The sequence below is a fragment of the Chelonia mydas genome, chromosome 1, assembly GCF_015237465.2.
Source record: "Chelonia mydas isolate rCheMyd1 chromosome 1, rCheMyd1.pri.v2, whole genome shotgun sequence".
Lineage (NCBI taxonomy): Eukaryota > Metazoa > Chordata > Testudines > Cheloniidae > Chelonia > Chelonia mydas.
This window is the reverse complement of record NC_057849.1, coordinates 127,873,982-127,895,072: the sequence shown is the minus strand read 5'-3', so window position 1 is coordinate 127,895,072 and position 21,091 is coordinate 127,873,982. Positions and strand designations below refer to the sequence as shown.

At 39.8% G+C, this 21,091-nt stretch overlaps 1 protein-coding gene across 6 annotated transcripts in view; it reads right to left on the bottom strand.

Annotated features, from left to right (window-relative positions):
- Positions 1–21,091, bottom strand: part of STS (steroid sulfatase) — a 176,982-nt gene that overhangs the window by 24,885 nt on the left and 131,006 nt on the right. The gene's annotated exons all lie outside the window — the stretch shown is intronic.

Here is a 21,091-nt window from a genome sequence, read left to right as displayed (position 1 = left end):
AGCCTTGGGAACTACAAATTGTGGACTACGAACTGCAGCATGTTGGGACAGCTTCTTGATTCCTGGCAGTAAGGCCCCTCTGCCCTCCCACCAGTAAGTTTCAGCACTTATTGAAGCTGGGAGCACGTAGCAGGGAAGCAGAGAAGAGTCTGCTGGACTGTAATCCTGTTCTATGTTTCTTTAAAGAATAAAGCCTTGTTCCTGGTGGTTTGTCTGAGCGGGCCTGGTCTGAGGTGAACACAAACTGACACACACCGCAGCACACACTGAGCAGCTTTGGGCCGTTTCCCAAAGTTGTGTAAAAAGCCACAAGGCTAGCGTTACCATATTTCAGGTTCCCAAAAAGAGGACACTGCCAGAGAGAGGGGGAGGGGAAGCTGGATCGGGGGACAGTTGGGGGTGCTGAAAGGAGTATTGGGGTGCTGCAGGGGTGTGTGTACTGGAAAGGGTACCTGGGGGGTGCAGGAGAGGGTGTGTGTACTGGGAGAGGTATTTGGAGGTAGCTACAGTGGGGGTACTCACTGGAGGTGGAGGGTAGTGTCGCTCCCTGTCACAGTGGCAGGGCAACTGGTGCAAGACCAGAATGCAACCCGAGCTATTAGCGCCTCCCTGTGGGACACCGCCCCCCCCAGGGCTGGGAGTCAGGGTCTGGGTGGAAGGGATCCAGCAGCTGCAATGACTGCTCTGCAAAAAACCTGGGACATTTCCTGTTATTTGAAAAATCCGCCCGGAGAGGGTGCACAAAATCAAAAAAGAGGCAATGTCCAGGAAAATCCGGACATATGGTAACCGTACATAAGGCAGACTTACCCTATCTTGAATAACCATGTGCACAGCTGCCTCAGTCCTGACCCCTTCCAGTGTCATTCTTACACCTAAGCCCCACTTATCTGTGAGACTCAATATAGTAGGCATGCGCAGAGCACACCTACCTCCACTAATACCCTAACCATTGGACAATGGGATTTTCTGGTATGGGGCTTTCTCAATATCTCCTGTTGTGGCTGTTTCAGTGTGTATGAAATACTGAAATAATTTAAATATCCATTGGGTCAAAAAGAACGTGAGAATGACTCTACAATCCTGTGGTTAGGGCACTCACTGGACAGATGGGAGTCCCATGTTCAAATCTCCTCTCCACATCAGGCAGAGGGTGGGGAATTGAGCCAGGATCTCCCACAGGAGTTCTCCAGTCACTGGGCTAAATGTTATAAGAGGGCCTTTCTTCCTATTGCAATTTAGGCATGTGCCTATCTTGCAAGAAACAGCTTAGCTGCCTTAATCCATGAGAGGATTCATAGCTGTGAACCCCAAATGGAGACAAACATTTCCCTTTGGCCTGGACTTAGGTTCTGAACTCCCTCAAAGAGGTGAGGCTTAAGACCAACCCTTCTTCTTGGTTACCTTAGGAAGCTCCCTACTCAGCTTGCTGGCTTTTGTGGATCCCACTCTCAAAGGCCTATTTCTCTCCATGCACTGTATATGGAGCCTAGGCACCTAACTTGTGGTTTGTGGATTCCACTGGGTTGCATGGGGCCTAAAAGTTAGGCCTGGCAAAACTGAGCATTGCAGTGCCTAAATCACTTTGTGAATCAAGCCCTACGTGACCAATATTGGGTTTGCAGCCTTCCAACCCTCTCCTTTCAAAAAACACCTATCTAGTCATGACACCAGTTCATCTTAGAATGGACCCTTACATCACCAATGAGAAACCTCAATCTTAAAAAAGGAATGAGACTTTCTTATCACTATGCCTGACAAACAATATAACAAAACATTGCAAGCTCACCACATCTTGACAACAGGTGCCAAATAGCATCAAGGCACTCCATACAATGTACTGGTTACCAGCATGCTTCTTAACAGGTGACCTGACAGACAGTGATTGATGCTGGATATGTGAGGTGACCAGTGTGACATTAGCAGTACACGTACTATTGGCATTCCTGACTATGCTACCACTACGTAACACCTCTTCCACGGTAAACTTCCCTGAAAATTGTCACATCTCAATTCTCACAAAACTAATGGTACTCGGATATTTCATTTCTTTTCAGATAAGTAGCTGACTACTACCCTGTTGTGTCTCCAATGTATTTGGTTATGTTTTTAGCAAAACCTAGGTTGCCCACACATTGAAAACCTTTAGTCTCAGACTGCATTTTTTGAGGCTTTATATGCCACATAAACAGCTGAGCAAGAAGTCTGCAGGGATTACAGAACACCACAGAAAAGTCACCACACAAAATCAGTCTTTCTGGTGAACTAGCAATCTTTCTTGTGTGTCTATGAACTGAATCATGTCTGGAACACTCCGTTGTGCAGCATAGGTGTGTCATCAAATTCTCTGCCATTTCAGTAGCCTCTTCTCTGTCTTTCACTGAACTCGGTGGGAAATTTGAAACAAATATTATTAAAAGTGTATTTACATAGCACTTTTGTGAATGATCCCACAGACAGTGGGTCAAATAGCTGCTCTTATCAAATGCTTATAAGCCCTATATATTTGAGATGGTCAGAAAATGAAAACCCATTCTGCCCTAAGTTACATACACCTGATGCACTTCTGGTTATGTAATGTCCATCTCTTTTTGTTATGAATAGACTCAATATCCTTTGTATAATGTTGTAGCAATTAAGAAAAAATGACCATAGAATGAGAGAGGGAAAAAAAAACATTGATCTAGTTCATCCCCCTGCCAGTGCATGATTGTTCCTTGCAATGTATTTTCTAATGCTGTGCCTTGATGAATGGTGTCTTCTATTGTGGCTTTTGTGCTACCATCATTCACTTCCTTTATTGAGGAAGACAAACATGCTCACATTTTATTGGCATTTAATTTGTATCCGGCAAATGCTTGGAATAAATTTCCTCCTCTTCATGAGTTTCTGCTGCAAAGACTGCAGTGCAGGTGAATTGTTTCAGAGTTTAGTTTATTTGGTTTATTGCGTTCTTCATTTACCCTTTTCTCTTGCCTACGTTAAGCCCCATTTTCAAACCCCTTACTGATTTCAGTGGGGCTAGGATTTCACCCCTTTGTTTTATTTGACTGCAATTCAACAAGATACTTATGCACGTGTCACTTTAAGCAGTCAAGTACTACCCACAAGCTTTAAGTTACCCTCATATTTAAGCACCTTGTTGAACTGGGGCCCAAATGTGCACCTGACTCCTCATTAAACCCCAGCCTGCAGTGCAGTAATTAATCATCTCTACTAACTTCCCCCATTTCTGACAGTTGTATTCATAATCGTGTATTTGAAATCAGAAGTACCTTAATAATGCTGTATTGCTCTACATCTTCTTGGGTACTGAAATAAAACTCATTTTGGAGGTTTTTATTGTTTATATGCAATTTTTGCATGTTTGCTCAATGCCCTCAGAGTCTTCAACTGATTCGATAGGCTGTTACCAATAATCTATTCACTTGTATAACCCCATTAGTGTCCTATCTGAGCACCGCAAAGTCTTTAATGTATTTATCCTCACAACACCTTATTGAGGTAGGGAAGTGTTATTTGCCCCCATTTTACAGATGAGAAACTGAGGCACAAACCCCCAGATTTTAAAAGGGTTTAAATTGATTTCCGTGGGAATTAGGCCCCAACATATCTTTACAAATTTGGCCCAAACACACAAAGGTCCAGATCAATGAAGGGACATATGCTGAGCACCGCAGTACAAAATTTTTAGGTACCTAGAAAATCATAGGAACACCATTGAGATCCACAAAGCCTGAGTTAGGTGCAGAGGCTCCCTAAACAATGAATGGGGACTGATAGGTGCTATGGTATGCAATCCACAAAAGCCATGGCACTAGGCAGGGGAGCTGCCTGAGCTAGCCAATGGAAGATTCTAATGGTGGGGGGTCCCTCCCCTCTCATGAAGATAGGCATCTAGGTCTAGGTTGCAAGGAGTCACCTAGTTCTGTTAGTGATGCAAGAACTGAAGGAAGATAAGCATGTAGGACCTGAAACAGAACAGCTGAAAGAGAGCAAGTAAGACCTCACTTATAACATTTAGCTTAGTGGATAGGGTACTCATACAGCATGTGAGAGCCCCTGTTTCAGGTGTGGGGGAAGAAATTTGAAGAGGGATTTGCCACCTCTCAGCTAAGTGCCCTAGCCACTAGGCTATAGTCATTCTGACTTGTCCATTGGCTAATTTATATTTAATGAAGCACATGAAAATGGGTATGCTGGGTCAGACCAATGGTCCATCTAGCCCACTACCCTGTCTTCTGACAGTGGCCAGAGCCAGATGCTTCAGAGGGAATGAACAGAATAGTGTAGTTATCAGTTGATTCATCCCCTGTCACCCAGTGCCAGATTCTGACAGAGATTTAGGGACACCTGGAGCACGGGGTTATGTCCTTGACCATCTTGGCTAATAGCCATTGATAGACCTATCCCCCATGAACTTATCTAATTTTATTATTAACCCAGTTATATTTTGGCCTTCACAACATCCCGTGGCAATGAGTTCCACAGGTAGACTGTCATTGTGGGAAGAAGTATTACCTTATGTTTGTTTTAAATCTATTACCTATAATTTCATGGAGTGATCCCTGATTCTTTTGTTATATGAAAGGGGAAATAACACTTCCTTATTCACTTTCTCCACACCACCCATGACTGAGGCTAGTGTCCTCACCAGTCATTCCTTCCTCTCAAATATCAAATAACCTTTTAGTGTAACTCAAATCCTAGTTACTGTGGAGATTATTAAATGCGTAACTATTTAATAGTGTCCATTATCAACTTTTGATACTGTAGTCCGGATGGGCTGACAAATATCATCAGCCTGCCTGCCTTCAGCCTGATGTCGCGAGACTGTATATTAGTGCAGTCTGCCCACATAGATAGAGCCAGCCAAAACTCAGGATTTACATTTTGTGAGAAATTTCAGAATCTTGAAGTTCGGTTTCATTCCAACTCAGAACAAAACCAAGTTTTCAGAAGTTTCTCTTGAGCTAGAACATTTAAAAAAAAAAGTTGTTTCAGAAACAAATCAACTCATGGTGTTTCTGAAACCAGATTTGTTCTTGGGGAGCAAGTGGTGGGGCTGCAGCAGAGCTATGGACCCCTCAGCACCCAGGTAGTTTGCTTAGCTGAACTGCCCAGCAGCAAGGTTCTGCCAAGACCCTGCCTTTGACTCAGTGGAAGTTTGTCATACTGAACTTGCTTTTGCAAGAAATTTAAGGTTCAATGAGCTGGCATTTTCCAATGAAACAGTATTGTTGGAAAGTTTCTGATCACTCTATACACTGGTCAGATTGCAGGGATCAGGGCCTTAATCAATCATTTAAATAAGAAATATAAATAAATAAAATAAATAACAGCTTGAAGATGGAAGTCATTTAGAGTTGCATGTTGTACCTTCTCCAAAGTACTGAAAGTGCTTTTGGCATTGCATGATAATATATGAATTTTATATACATCTCTCTACTGTAGTTACTGTAGATGATAGCACTCAAAGGATGTCCTGAAATACAGACAGCTGGGTTCGGGTTGTTTTATTTATTTAAACCAGGCTTATGTTCAATTTTTAAATTGTCGCTTTGCAAGCACAATCCCCATCTTTCAATCGTAGCAGGTTGCTTTGCCAAAAATAGTCTCTAGAGCTTGATGATCTGTGACAAGAGAAAGGGTAGCAAAAACCAAAAAGAAACATTCATCTAAAGCCCATTTTCCCATGCTACTCAGTGCTCAGGCTTCCTTTTCTAGATGTTATTTATTTATTTATTTGTTTGGGATCCCTTGCCACAGCTCAAATTTAAGAGCAAGCCTTGAGAAAAATCTCAAAATGCATCCGTACAGTATTTCAAATCATCCCATTTTTCAATAACTATTTTTCCACTAAAGGACGTTCCCACACACAAATAGCATGTCAGTTAGCCCTATCACATAACAGTTTTCTCCCAACCCTCCAAATTATCTACTAATCTGTTGAGAATATTTTCCCCTAAATTTCTGATATTTACTTTTTCATTAGAACGACATTGGGCTATTATGATTTCTAAACTCATAAGAACATAAGAATGGTCCTACTGGGTCAGACCAGGGGTCCATCTAGCCCAGTATCCTGTCTTCCAACAGTGGCCAGTGCCAGGTGCCTCAGAGGGAATGAACAGAACAGGTAATCATCACGTGATCCATCACCTGTCGCTCATTCCCAGCTTCTGGCAAACAGAGACTAGGGACACCATTCCTGCCCATCCTGGCTAATAGCCATTGATGGCCCTATCCTCCATTAATTTGTCTAGTTCTTTTTTGAACCCTGTTATGATCTTGGCCTTCACAACATCCTCTGGCAAGGAGTTCCACAGGTTGACTGTGCGTTGTGTGAAGAAATACTTCCTTTTATTTCTTTTAAACCTGCTGCCTATTAATTTCATTTGGTGTTCTTGTGTTATATTCTTGTGTTTGGTTTCATCTGGTGTTCTAGTTCTTGTGTTATGAGCAGTAGTAAACAACACTTCCTTATCTACTTTCTCTATACCAGTCATGCTTTTATCGACCTCAATCATATCTCCCCTTAGCCGTCTCTTTTCCAAGCTGAAAAGTCCCAGTCATATTAATCTCTCCTCATACAGAAGCTTTTCCATACCCCTAATAATTTTTGCTGCTCTTTTCTGAATCTTTTCCAGTTCCAATATAACTTTTTTGAGATGGGGTGACCACAACTGCACACAGTATTCAAGATGTGGGCGTACCATGGATTTATATAGAGGTGATATGATATTTTCTGTCCTATTATCTGTCCCTTTCTTAATTATTCACTTTTTGACTGCCGCTGCACATTGAGTGGATGTTTTCAGAGACCTATCCACAATGACTCCAAAATCTCTTTCTTGAGTGGTAACAGCTAATTTAGACTCCATCATTTTATATGTATAGTTGGGATTATGCTTTCCAGTGTGCATTACTTTGCATTTATCAACATTAAGTTTCATTTGCCATTTTGTTGCCCAATCACCCAGTTTTGAGAGATCCTTTTCAGATTACTAACATCTAAATATTCAAATACATTTCTTAGAGTTTTGCCCTATTCAGTTGTTTGCCAAAACCTAATGTGTCATCACTATAAATAAACACATTGGCACAGATTAAACTATTTGCCAAACAATTTTTTTTTTAGTCTCCTGAAATGTCTCAAGACTTCAAAGGATGAAGTCTTTTTATAATATCCAAGTGCTATATGAGCTGGAAAACATGTCAAATACCAAGACCTAGCATCAAATTTCACAATCTTCTTTATCCAAATCCTACAGGAGAGTAAGAATACAGGATCCATTTGAACAAGGATATAATCTTCTAGTCCAGACACTGTGTTGTTGCAGTACTCTCCTGATGTTCTGAAATCCCAGTGGAATGTCATGCTGTACCTGACACATCAAGTGGCACTTCAAGTGTGTCATGTCCACCATACCAGACCTGGTGCTTGAGGCAGCAGTGAAGCAATACAGGACTGGATTTTCTGAATTGTTCAGCCCCCAGAAACTCCCATTGTTTTCCTCTGCTCCCAGTCACGCAAACTTTGACAACAATACTTTTGAAAGCTAAAGTTAACAGCAATGAGTCAAATTCTGCCCTCAGATCCAGTGAAGAATGCATGCATATTGGAGAGCAAGTTTTGCCCAGTATCTGAACTGCAGATTAAAGTTACAGATTACAGGCTGCTAGCATTCTGAGACCACTGTCTACCATGTTGCCTAATATTGTTTTATTGTTTCTTGTCCTCTTCCATCTGGCTTAGTGTATTCATCTGCTGTCTCTTGTCTTATACTTAGATGGAAGCTCTCTGAGGTAGGGACGATCCTTTTATTCTGTATTTATATAGCGCCTAGCGCAGTGGAGTCTTGGTCCATGACTAGGGCTTCTAGGCACTGGGATAATATAAATAATAAATAATAAAAGTAATTATTACTTCTACAATCATTCTCCTACTTGAGTAAAATGCAAATTCCATGTAATTAAAGGTAAAGAAAGTGCTTATAGACTTTGGGTGTTGCCCTCAGTGGGACATGGTCTACATTAAGGAAACAGGTTGTATTTTAAAATGTGTTAGCTAGTGCACAGTAACTAACAATGTTTTTTAATATCATTTCGCAACTTTGGTAGGCAAAGACAGTGATACTTAAAACTGTTAGTTCACTGTGTAGAAATGATTCATTTTGCCACCTCATGGCATATTTGCTATATACTCACACACTGGCCTTTATGAAGGAAATTACCTCTATATCTAGAGACTTTCCATGGATTTCAATAGACATTAAATCAGGCTTTCAGACTATTGCATCAATTTTGAAAATATTTTTATTTCTTTGCTAAGTATTTTTACAGATTTTGAGATTTATTTGTCCCTTGCTCTCTTTCTCTGCCCATTAGCACTGAGAGTTCTATAACTTCTGGCACATTCTAGCCATTCAGTTAGGGCCAGCTTTTTTCTAGTGAGTGAGGCAAAAATACAAGCAACATACATTTTGTTTCAATTCCCAGTATCAGAAAAGTTACCTGGGCATGCTAATTTTATCATTTTAGTTGCAAATTCATTCATTAACTGCTCGAGTTTCTTGTTAACCTGTCCCAAATTTATGACATTCTTGTTCTGTATTTATTTTTGCACCAAAATAAGTATATCAATGCATTTTACAGGTGGACCTACAAAATGCCAAAGCAATGCTATTTCTGCTTAGCTGTTATTACATTTAGTTCAACTAGCACATTTTCATATCTTGTGAGGTTTCATATCTTTTCTGCTGTTGAAATGTGTGGTAGATTACTGACATCTATCCAAACTAAAGGAAAAGAGGCAGTGTTTTTTAGACCAACATAACTCTGTATAAAGTCTCAAAATGCTTTTCAACAGAGTAAAACTAATCAATACAAACAAAATTCCAAACAGAGGATTTTTTTGTATGCTTTCTGTGGTTACTTTTACAGAAACTACCAAGTCCAATTTTACACAGATCAAATTTTCAGCAGAACACAGCTGCTATTTACTGCATTTTCTATATTCTTTCACTTGGTTGCTTCTAGCTTAGGACTTGTTAGACACAGAATTCTTTCAAAGCTTTTTTTTTTTTTTTTTTCCCAAGGCTTTGTAGCAAATTCAAAGTAGTTACTGCAAAACATCACTGTCAGGGCACTTGGTTCAAACCTGCATCATCTTTGTGTGACGGGTACTTGCATTCTTATAAGTAAAACTGGCCCTTACTAATGCAGCCGACTTTGACCGTTGAACAAACTCTAGTCTTTTGTTTAACTTTGTGTTGCTTCCCTATATCTCTATACCTTCCATTGAACCACTGACTCAAACACATTGCTATAGAAGCTTCTGCTTCTTAAAGGTATACACATCCAGAGCCCCAGGCTACAAGAGCAGCTGTATGTAAGCAACTTCAATGGAAATTGCTCACATGCAGCGTTTTCAGAATCTAGTCCACAGTACAGGCCCTGAATCACTGCCAGCTAGAAACAGTACAAGCACATTACTAGAAATTTTATTACAGAACTGCCAGCATGAGTTTCTGTAATTGAAGCTCATAACTCTAAACCTGCATCTGAGACTTTGGAATGGAAATTATTTAGTTTTGATAAAAGGAAAACAGACAAAATGTATGGTCTCATATACTGTACAATGTTCCCAGACTACAAATGGGAGAAGCTTAAACTGTATGACATTCAGTTTAACTAGCTAGGCAGGTGCATGATATAAACAAAAGCAGCAAATAATACATAATACTTTTATACAGTGCCTTTCATCCTTAAGGGTCCTGAATTACTTTATAAATATCTAACATCTACATACTATAGACAAGGATCACTCATTCCACCACTGAAAATGCAGCTATATCTAGGGTGAACATCCTCAACTGTTTAAAACCTGCACGACTTGACAGCAGTGAGTGTCCTCTCCTTCTTTAGCTGGGTTACAGATAGGTGTGGTTTGAGAGAGGTGAGGCAGGAAATGGAGGAAAGTGGTTTTCAGGTCCTGTGACCAGCTCTAACGAAACAGATATTGCTGTGTGAGGGCCCTGGCTGGATTAAAGGATTCTGGAATTTCAAGGTAACGTGGTCTCAAAACATTAATTAATATGTATTTTAAGGTGCCACTCTGCATGCTAGAAATGAAGAATCTTACCCAAAAGAAACGGCAGGGTAATTTAGATGGGCAATATAAACATGAATGATAGATCAGAGACAGGCAATGAATCCACTTAACAAGCTAGCAGCGGTAAGACATTTTCTCAGGAGAAATGTGCCATGATTTCTGCATTCAGTTAAATTTCTTTGCATACAATTATTTTCCTGGAATTTCCATCTCATTTAATTTTGCAGATCTAGGCTCAAAATACTCTTGTGTATGAAGTGATTACATCTAACTTTGGTTCATTTTCTGTTTTTCTTGCTGTATGTTTTACCTTGTGTTTGTACATGATAGTGTTTTAGTAGCTTTAGCAAAAGATTAATGGACACTCTCTGGTACCTCTATGAAAAGTAAGTAATTTTTCCCTGGCTCATGAGCTAAGAGGATAAAGAAGGGAATAAAGGGAAATGTCCGAGAATCATCCCAACACTCATAAGAATGACAATTATATAAGGAAGTGAAATGTGTAGGTGTCTGGGGAAGTCTCAATGGTCAGTGGAGATGAAGACAAGGAGGAGATTCTGGAACACAAAATTATCCTGATCTTAAAGCCCTCATACAGGCAAAGCTGCCACTGGAATCAACAGGAATTCTACCTCAATGACTTCAGAGTGTACCAAGTGTGTGTAACAGCTCACAAAATGAAGAGTTAACTCTAAACCAGCTATAAAGGGCAGAAATATTCTCAAAAAAGTCATGAGACCTGGTTTAAAGTCCTGAGAATTTTTCTTAAACCCATAAATATAAGACTCCTTTTATTTGTCTGTTGGTTTTCGAACCTTTAGGGTGCAAGTTGGTGCAGCTTTCCTCTGCAACACTGCCATTGTATCCTGGACCCCGAATGCCATTCTGGTGGCGTAAAAGAAACAGCAATGTAGTCCTGGAGAATAAAGTGCAAATATGTATTTGCACTGGAACCCCAAATCTAAGTTCTGCTCATAGAATCAAGGAACAAACTCAGGACTGATCTGCAGCCCAAGAATTATTATTATTTTTTAAACTGAAAGTTTTGAATAAAGAATACATTTGTAAAAAGTCACAATCATCTGTTGCTTCATCTGATCTCATGGACTTTGTATTTCTAGTTAAGAGCTGAAAGAAATATCTTCAGCAAACAATTTGTTTGCTAAATTTAGCCCCCCTTTTCTGTTTGCATGCAGATTTTCATACTTTTTCAGTAAGGAGAAAAAGTCAAAGGACTTAGAATAAATAGAAACTTTCAAAAAGCTTTTTAAGTATTGAAGTCTTACATAATTAACCAAGACATTGGAGGAAAAGGTAATAAATTATGTTGTGAGGGCCTCATACATCACCTAGACCAAGATGTAAGAAGGGGTGGGGAGGGTGCCTTTCTGCACTGGCAGAAGCAGAGGAAGAAAAATAGCTGTCTGTGCTAGGAGAAGAACTGGAGGGTGAGGAACACTATCTGCCTGCTGTGGGCAGGAGGAAAAGGGTGATTATTTCCTGCACTAGATATGTGCTATGTCTGTTGTGGCCAGTATGTGTAAGCAGAGTATCCTGGTCTGCAACTTACCGAATCATTCTGAATCTGAGTCTATAGCACTGATTAGAAACCTTATTTTCCACACAGTTCTTTTTTCATTCTGATGCTTTTATGGTACTCTCTCCTCCAGGACAGTATTCTTAATGAGGTAATGATACATTAGCCAACTCCAGGCAATCATGTTTTCAGTGTTTTTTTTTTCTGAGAAACAAGCACTTCGTGGGAGAGAGATGAACCAAGTGGTCTGGCACACTTTATACACTAGGCAGGATGAATATGAAGTAACTCCTTTCTTTGAAGCACATTGCCTAAGATAGCATATGTCATTTGAATCCAATTTTAAAAGTAGAATGAATCAGTGCTGTGTTCTGAATATGCAGGATGCTGCAGGCTCAAATCTAGCACTGACCTGAAGCTATCTTTGGAATTGCACTGCTCTGGAGATTTTTTTAAAGCCCCCCCCCCCCACCTTTTCTTTTTTTTTTTCTTTTTAAAGTGATTTTGTGAGCAGACATTCACTTTTGAAGGTTAGAACATAATTTTTATCTTGTTTTATATATTTATTATTATTTACTTTCATTGTGTCTGCTGCCAACCTTCCAAATGGATGGTGTATTTAAAAGCAGAAAGCTGCCCTAGTTTATATCTTTTTTCTGTCTTCTGCAGGTAAATTCTACAGGTCAGAACCCTCAAGACTGTTTTACTACCACAAATATATGGTACTGTTCCTGACAGCAACCCATTCACATTGACATTTAAATGGTACTAAATTAGACTCTTTAAAATGTCTTTGCTTTTATATACTCATTCAAACCTGTCAACTTTTTCCTATTCACCAAGAACATTACTAATTTAGGTCAGGATGTCTTGGATTCAAGAGACTGATCAGTTATGGCTGCAATTTTTGTGTGAGGGGAAAAATACTGTAATATGATCACAAGGAGAATCTGGGAATAGAATATCAGTGTCAAGGGACATCCACCATGCTCTTTCACTGGTAGGTTCTTAAATCAGTTTTACTATTCTTGTTCTAACCAGAAAGCAAAGCTTTCAAAAGAAATGGAGAAATTTGTTGCTTTGATTGTTTTTCCTTGGTTTGCGCTTGTGCTCTCTCTCTCTCTCACTCTCACACAATGCCACCTGTTTTACTTCCTTTACTGAAGGAGGATATGAGGTTGGTGTCTTAGGAGGATGAATTTAAAGAGATCTGTTTTCATGGTATGAAAACAAAAGGTTTACCTGGCAAAAGTTAGGGTATGTCTACACCGCAAAGTTGTCGACAAAGCTTTTGTCTTTCACGGGTACTTAAAAAAGCCCCCCCGTGAAAGACGAAAGTTTTGCCAATGCAAGTGGCAGTGTGAACGCGGCTTTGTCGGCATCAGTGCTCTCCTGCCGACAAAGCTAACGTCACTCGTGGGGCTAGAAGTATTTTGTCAGCAAAAGTGCCGACAAAGTACCGACAAAGAGCGTTTACGCACACTGACTTCTGGCGACAAGGCTGTGTCGACACAGCCTTGTCACTAAAAGCTGCGTGGTGTAGACAAAATATCATACTGTATGATAGTCACTTCTTTTGAAGTGTGTTGTGTTAAAGGAGATGTTAACTTCCTGGACCAAGACAGCTAAATAGATTATTTTACCCTCTTTTGTATTTGTAAGTAGGTGCTGGGGTTCTCAGTAGAAAATAGGAGTCTTGATCTACCATTAACAGTCTCCCATTACCTTTTTTCATGTAAGGAAAGGTAAACAATATTGATATGAAAGTCTTCAGCAAAGCAAGTAAGAGAAAGACAAAAACAAAGCCGAGGCAAAGCTTATAGGTCTAATGTGATGTATAGTAATACATTTGACATTTCACATATGAAGCTGCAGTAGCATTCATTCACCATAAAGGAAGAAGCACAATGAACAAATCTTCTTATCAGTATTACTTCTTCCACAAGGGGACATGGGAAAACCTATCTGGAAGATCTCAAAAGATATTCTCCCCCCCCGCCTTCATTTTAAAGAAAATACTTGTTCATTTGTTCTGTGGATGTAGGAGGATACTATGTTTTTAAAATGAAACCAAAAATATTTTAGGAGAGCTGAATTAGAGAGGAAGATGTGTTGTCAACTACTTTAGTTTGAAAACATCTCCTCATACAGAAACTATTGTTTCTACAACTGCTGTTGCCACTCTAGCCTCAGCCACCTTCCCAAACATACATTTATAACAGGAAGAACAATTTCAGATTGATTCTACAGTATTACATAGCCATTTCCCAGTTTTCAATATCTACCAGCACTTACTCACATGCTTAACTGCTCTCAGGACAATTTTGTCCACAAGTTTGGCATTCTTTAATTTTATTTATTTTATTTAAATGTTGAGTCACAAATTGATATGGCTAATTTTTAAACTAAACCACAATACCATGAATAATTTTCAACGCTGTTAATTAAAATAAGGGTTAGAATGTACAATTTCATACCAGTCTTGGGAAAATGGGGAAATTGCAGATTGTGCCTCTTTTATGCACATTTTCATCTTCAGAAACAAGTCTGATTTCTCTACTAGTTTACACAAGAGGTACAATTCTTCCCTAATCATACATCTCAAAAAAGAATTCGATAAGTTCATGGAGGATAGGTCCATCAATGGCTATTAGCCAGGATGGGCAGAGATGGTGTCTTTAGCCTCTGTTTGCCAGAAGCTGGGAATGAGCGACAGGGGATGGATCACGTGATGATTACCTGTTCTGTACACTCCCTCTGAAGCACCTAGCATTGGGCACTGTCAGCAAACAGGATACTGGGCTAGATGGACCATAGGTCTGACCCATTATGGCTGTTCTTCTCTCCACTGATTTTAAATTACACCTGGGTAACTGAGAACAGATTTTGACCTAAATTCTTTTCATGGCTTAAAGAAAAATAGTGCAGTAAAATCTAAACAAGTTTCTTTCTTTCTTTCTTTCTTTCTTTTTTAAATTGATCGGTCTTACACCTGTTAACTGCAAAATCTTCTGTATTTTTTAACCTCAGGCCTCAATCAAAAATAAATAAATAAATACATAAATAAATAAATCCACTGTCATTAGCTGAAATAATCCTGCACTCTGAGTAAAGATATACTAAATGCATAGAGGAAAATAGTGTGTGCTGAGCAAAAAATTGAAATAAACAATGACTAGGAAGACTCCTCTCTTTTAGGAGGACTAAACATCTCTCATGGAATATCATACAAAGTGGGATACTGTGGACCACAGTTGTTGGCATTGACTACTATATGAACATTTAAAGATCTGACTCCCAGTGGGTGACATTGATGGAATTCATTTTTATTACTGCAGTATATTCCAAGATGCAGAAATTCACTAGGACTCATTTAATTTTTTCAAATATTGAAATTTAAAAAAAAGGGATGGATGGACATTTTTGATTCTATTCCTCAACCAGTTATATTCACAAGGCAAACCTTTTAGCCAGCAACAGAGTAGAATAGATATTTTCATTTCCAGAACAGCAGTCTGATTACTTCTGGCTCATTTTCCACCGCTTGTCCTGTGGCTTTTAAAGTGAATGTGCTACATACTGAATAGCACTGTATAACCATCTCTGGTAGCCTAGGGTTACAAATTTTTAAAGCAGGCAACAGAGTGCACAATGTGGTTGCAACAATTTAAAAAAGTCTGATATTCTCCCATCTTAAAAAAAAAAATATTTCAATATGAATCATTGTCCAAGGTTTTAAGAGTGACTAGTAATTTTGGATGCCTCAATTTTAGTTTTCTTAGCAAGACACACCATAAAGGGGCCTGATTTTCAGAAAATACTGAACATCCTCCCTTGGAAGATCAAGCCCCTTTAAGGGGTGTTAAACCAGACAGTCAAATCTTTACAATCTTGAATTTTTTCTTTAAAGTAGATTCTTTACTCATTTTTATTTTTGTAACTCACAGAAATGTAGGATTGGGTGGGATCTCAAGGGGTCACCTAGTTTAGTCTCCTGCACAAAGGTAGGCCTAAGTATTATCTAGACTGTCCCTGACAGGTATTTGTCTAAGGGTATGTCTACACTGGCTAGTTTCTGCACCACAAGTTATACCACTTTTATTAAAACACCGGAATTAAACCGCTGTTGTGTGTCCACACTGTGCTCCTTGGGACGCTGAGCGCATCCACATTAGTAGCTCTTGCAACAGCAAAGAGAGCAGTGCATTATCCCACTGGGCAACTGGCCACAGGGTGCTTTGGGAAGGGTTTGCAATGCCTCATGTGGCAGGCACAGCATCGCATGATGCAGGTTTCCCAATCGCATTGTTCCATGGGCATCCTACTACATTGCCAGCTGCTTTCCAACTGAAGTGTGTGGGGGGAAGAGTGTGTGACAGGGAGAGTGTGTGTGTATGGATGGGGGGAGAGAGACAGTGTGTTCTGGGGGGACAGAGAGTGTGTCAGCATGCTGTCTAGTAAGTTCAGACAGCAGCAAGAAGCAACCAGTTCTGATGCAGGAGGAGTGGGAAACCTCAACATCAGCCCCTGCCTCCCTCCCTGGACCCTCTGCACAGCAATCTCTCTCTCTCCCTCTCTCTCTCTCTCACACCCACACACACACCTCCTCTGTGTTCAACAGCACAAGCATTCCACATTAATAGTTTGCTTTGTGTCCTGGACCAGATCAGCACAGCACACAAGGGCTGTCAGAAATGGTGCTTTGAAGGGGGAGGGGCACGTTTCCAGGGCAGCCACGTTCAAAACAATGAGCAGAGCGGTCACTTGAGGCATCATTTGACAGCTCTGGAGGCCACTTACAGCGCAGAATGCAATCAAGGGTCTACACTAGCAATAACGCGCTGGAGCCTCTGCGCAAATAGCCTTACGACTCTCGGCGAGGTGGGTTTTTTGCAGCGCTGCAACTGAGGCACTTCTGCGCGCAAAGTGGCCTGGCAGTGTGTACACGTCTGCAGTTTGAGCACAAAAAGCTGCTTTACTGCGCAGAAGCTTGCCAGTCTAGACAAGCCCTAACTTGTTTTAAAAAACTTTGAATGACAGAGATTCCACAGCCTTCCTAGGTAATTTATTCCAGTGCTTAACTAACTTATAGTTAGGAAGTTTTGCATAATGTCTAACCTAAATCTCCCTTGCTGCAATTTAAGACCATTACTTCTTTTCCTCTCCTCCATGGATAAGGAGAACAATTTATCACCCTCCTCTCTATAAACTTGAAGGCCTGAACTTATGTATTTGAAAATGTATTTAGTCTTCTCCAGGCTAAACAACCCAGTTTTTTTTCAATCTTTCCTTGTAGGTCATGTTTCTAGACCTTTGTATTGCTCTCCTCTCGACATTCTCCAGTGTTGTGCCCAGAACTGGACGCAGTACTCCACTAGAGGCCTTATCAGTGCTAAGCGGATGGAAGAATTGCTTCTCGTGTCTTGCTTACACTATGGCTAATACATCCCAGAATGATGTTCGGTTTTTTTCCAACAATATTACACTATTGACTCACACAATATGAATATAATTCTATGAATTGAAATTCTTCACAAATCTTGGTCTACCAAAGAACAAAATTAGCTGACTGATTCAGGTTGGATGAGTAGGCAAAGACTAACTAGCAAGTTTGACAAGGATGCTCCTTGACCATTGCTCTGAACCTGTAATATCATCTGACCAACCAGATGGCCTTTGAAGGGACAGTAATAGTGTGGCCTTTGGTAGTAATATGGCCCATAATGTATGAAGCAGCATGGGGCACTCCGTGCCAGACAATCTCAGCCTCTCCCATTCAGGTTGGGGGTGTCCCAAGTGAACTGATGGGTGAGAATTCTCAAAGGCATTTCTAAATTACATCACTAAGTTAAAAGAAGTAGGTTCAGAATCAGTATTTTTCACAAGAAGGATCAATCCATTGTTTTTGATGTGTGGTTGTTCTTGTAATGAGAGCTGCTAATAATTTCATTTATATTTTTAAAGCTGATAACTTCGGTATTATTCTCCCTTTACCCAGTGTCTCAGTACCAGAGGCAATGCAGTACTGAGATTAGTAGATTCTTCCCCTTTGTCTATGCAGATTAGTATATCTCATAGAAAGGGGAATACAATTCAATCAGTCATTTATGTTTGCATGATGCGCTGTTTTGATTTTATTGGCATTTCAATTTAATTTGCCATGGCAAGGCCCTTAAAAATATTCATATTGACACTCACAGTTTTGGTACTGGAAACAAACTACTATGGGGTAGGGGAGAGGGCAAGGAAGCAGTAAAAGTGCTGGTTTAATTTATTGTCTAGTAAAAACTAAGACGTTGATCTAGTTCATCCTAGATAAGTCAGTAAACATTTCTACTAAACACAAAAATGAAGCTTATGTTTTCCCTCCTTCCTCTTCTTTGTCTAAAAGTAGCAGTTTCCTAAACCCTTTGAAGTGATAAACGCCCATTTTTTCATGGTCTGTGTGTATAAAAACATCCTCACTGCATTTTCCATTTTTATTCATCAGATGAAGTGAGCTGTAGCTCACGGAAGCTTATGCTCAAATAAATTGGTTAGTCTCTAAGGTGCCACAAGTACTCCTTTTCTTTGTACTACTAAAACCCTGATTTGTAATAGGGAAGCTGAACTGTTGCTAGTGCAATCATCCTGACATTTATCAATAGATTTTTACTTATCGTGCTAAAATACCATTAGGATTGTTATTTCTTTGTAATATATACTGTGCTGTGTTGTATTCCAGAATGTTTACAAGGCATGCAGGAATTTACTGCACAGCGTGAAGTGTAATTCCCACTTATATTAATGGAATGATGGTCACAATGAGAGGAGAACAGGCCTCTGAGTTTGCAACATGCAATAGTACCATGCGACCAAAAATACACTCTTTATTTGATGAATGCTCTCCTTATAATTACGTTGTCATAGTGATGCATTTTTAATAGCACTAATTCTTATGCCAGCAAAGTTCCAGAGCAGCAGCTCTTGACATTTTTTACAGTATTCCTTTATGTAAATTATAACTTTAACAAAGAAAAGCAATCCACAGTACAGAAGTACCAGTCTGTTAGCATCAGCAGAACTATAGCATTTGATTGAGTTAAATTAGGCCAAAGCATATTCTGACATATACAGTGACCAGAACATTATACAAAAAACTTAGATGGCTTAGTCTTTAAACGTAGAAACTACATTGTCATTGATTATGATCTTTTAAAGTGTAAATGTTTAATGATTTAGGATCCTGAGCACTTAAGATGACATCTAATTAGGCAAAAAGACAGGTTAAATACCAGGAATTAGAATTTTTCAAATGTGTAGCTTCAGAATATTAATATGTGTGGGCAGAGCCCTCCAGCATCACTGAGCTTCAGGAGCGTCTACAAAAGCCCTTTGTAGTACTGAATGTTCAGAGCCAAGTTTACAATGGGCCAGGCATTCCCGAACCCTCAGCTCCTTCTATTAAACCTCAGAGTCCTAGAGAGCAATGGGGATGGTCAGCAGTTAGTGTGAACACGCTGACAGCCAACACTCTCAACGAACCACAGTTACTGCAACTCAGCCTTTCTTCTTAAAGATGATCTCTGCATATTCCCATTTGTCAGAGTCTAGTTACTATTACAAACCCCAAGAAGGTGGGCTGAGGAGTTCTAATTAAACAAAGATTGCTGTACTGCCCTCCTAAAGTGAGCATCAGGCCTAGATGCCATGTCGAGAAAGGTGCTGTGTAAACGTGTGAGCAGAACTGGTAGCAGCCCTGCAGCTTTCTAAGATGGAAACGTAATAGAGGCAGGCCATTGATTCTGCCAGAACCCTAGCAAAGAGATGGTCAGATTTTCAGTTACAGCATAACATGTCTCAATGCATAACCTGATCCACCTTGACATGCACTGAGTGGAACAGACATTCCCCTTACATTGGCTCCCAAAGCCTACAAAAGACTTTAAGTGACTTCCTAATGCCTTAGTATTATCTAAATAAGAACAAACAATCATTTAAAAAGAAATGTAAAATAATCCAAATACACTTTTCTCCACCGGGAGAGGGCAGGAAAAAAGAAGAGAACCACATGTGACAGATGCTAGTCAAATCATGTAACACACTAATAAGAGCCACTCCGATACCACAGTAGTAGGCTCAGTATAAGAACCACAATATAAAACAGCACAATAGACTAGCAATACTCTAGGTAGGGTATGGAACCTAGTTTCCCTTGGCTGACAATGGGGTTTTAAAAAGAAAACACAGCCAAATGGCTTGGTTTTGGTGGACCTCAGAAACAGGTTTGTAAAAGGACCTGCTGAACAGCTTTGTCCTGGTGAAAGACAGTGAAGGGAAGATCAGCCATCAAAGTATGCAACTCACTCACAGGCTCTCTGACTCTACTCTGTATGATTTGGAAATCAATCCAATTAACCATCTGGGTGTTAAGGATACATATATCCTAAATATCCATTTGGATATCAGTCTGAAAAAGGCTACTGTACTAAGGACTCAGTCTTTTGTTGCAGTGTATTTAGTCTATTTAAGAAAAAAAATCAAATGATTTATCTTTATTTTCCTGTTGTCCAGACAGGTACTACATGTTTCCCTCCTTCTGGTAAAACCTAGATCTGCAGTAATTCAAGCATCTTCCACACCTGCAGCTCGCTAGAGGGAAGATGGTGGAGATTCATACAGGGCTCTTTTGTATTCGCATTAGTTCCCTCAGCATCTCTGTACGTATGAGATCTGTACGTACGAGATCTGAAAAGATCTGGTTGTTATCCTTTTCTTGGAAATTCTTTTCAAATAAAACTTGACCAGCTTCATTCTGGTGTACAAAAAGAAAAGGAGTACTAGTGGCACCTTAGAGACTAACCAATTTATTTGAGCATAAGCTTTCGTGAGCTACAGCTCACTTCATTGAATGCATCCGATGAAGTGAGCTGTAGCTCATGAAAGCTTATGCTCAAATAAATTGGTTAGTCTCTAAGGTGCCACAAGGACTCCTTTTCTTTTTGCGAATACAGACTAACATGGCTGCTACTCTGAATTCTGGTGTACAAGCACTATACAGTCATATGGGACTTGCAACGCTTTAACTAAATTTAAACTAGTTACAGATGTGAGTGCATACACAGGATATTTTGCATGCTAGCATTCTGAACCTTCAGTGGTCAATCCTTACAAAACTTTCACTCTTGGACACATGATGCTGGAAGCTCTTCCTTTTGGACAAATGCCATCCCTAGCAGGAGCAGCCATTACGGACACTGCAGAGTTTACAAGGCTGAAGCATATTTTCTAAAGAGTACATAAAATACAAAGACAAGAAAGAAATGAATACTTTGATACTTGCATACATTTCATTTTTGTTACGCAGGTTTGGGTTTGTGCCCACATGCAAACCACAATGCAAGAAGGGTAAGCTTAAGTAAGTATGGTAGGATAGAATAGTTTTTAAGGCCTTTTTT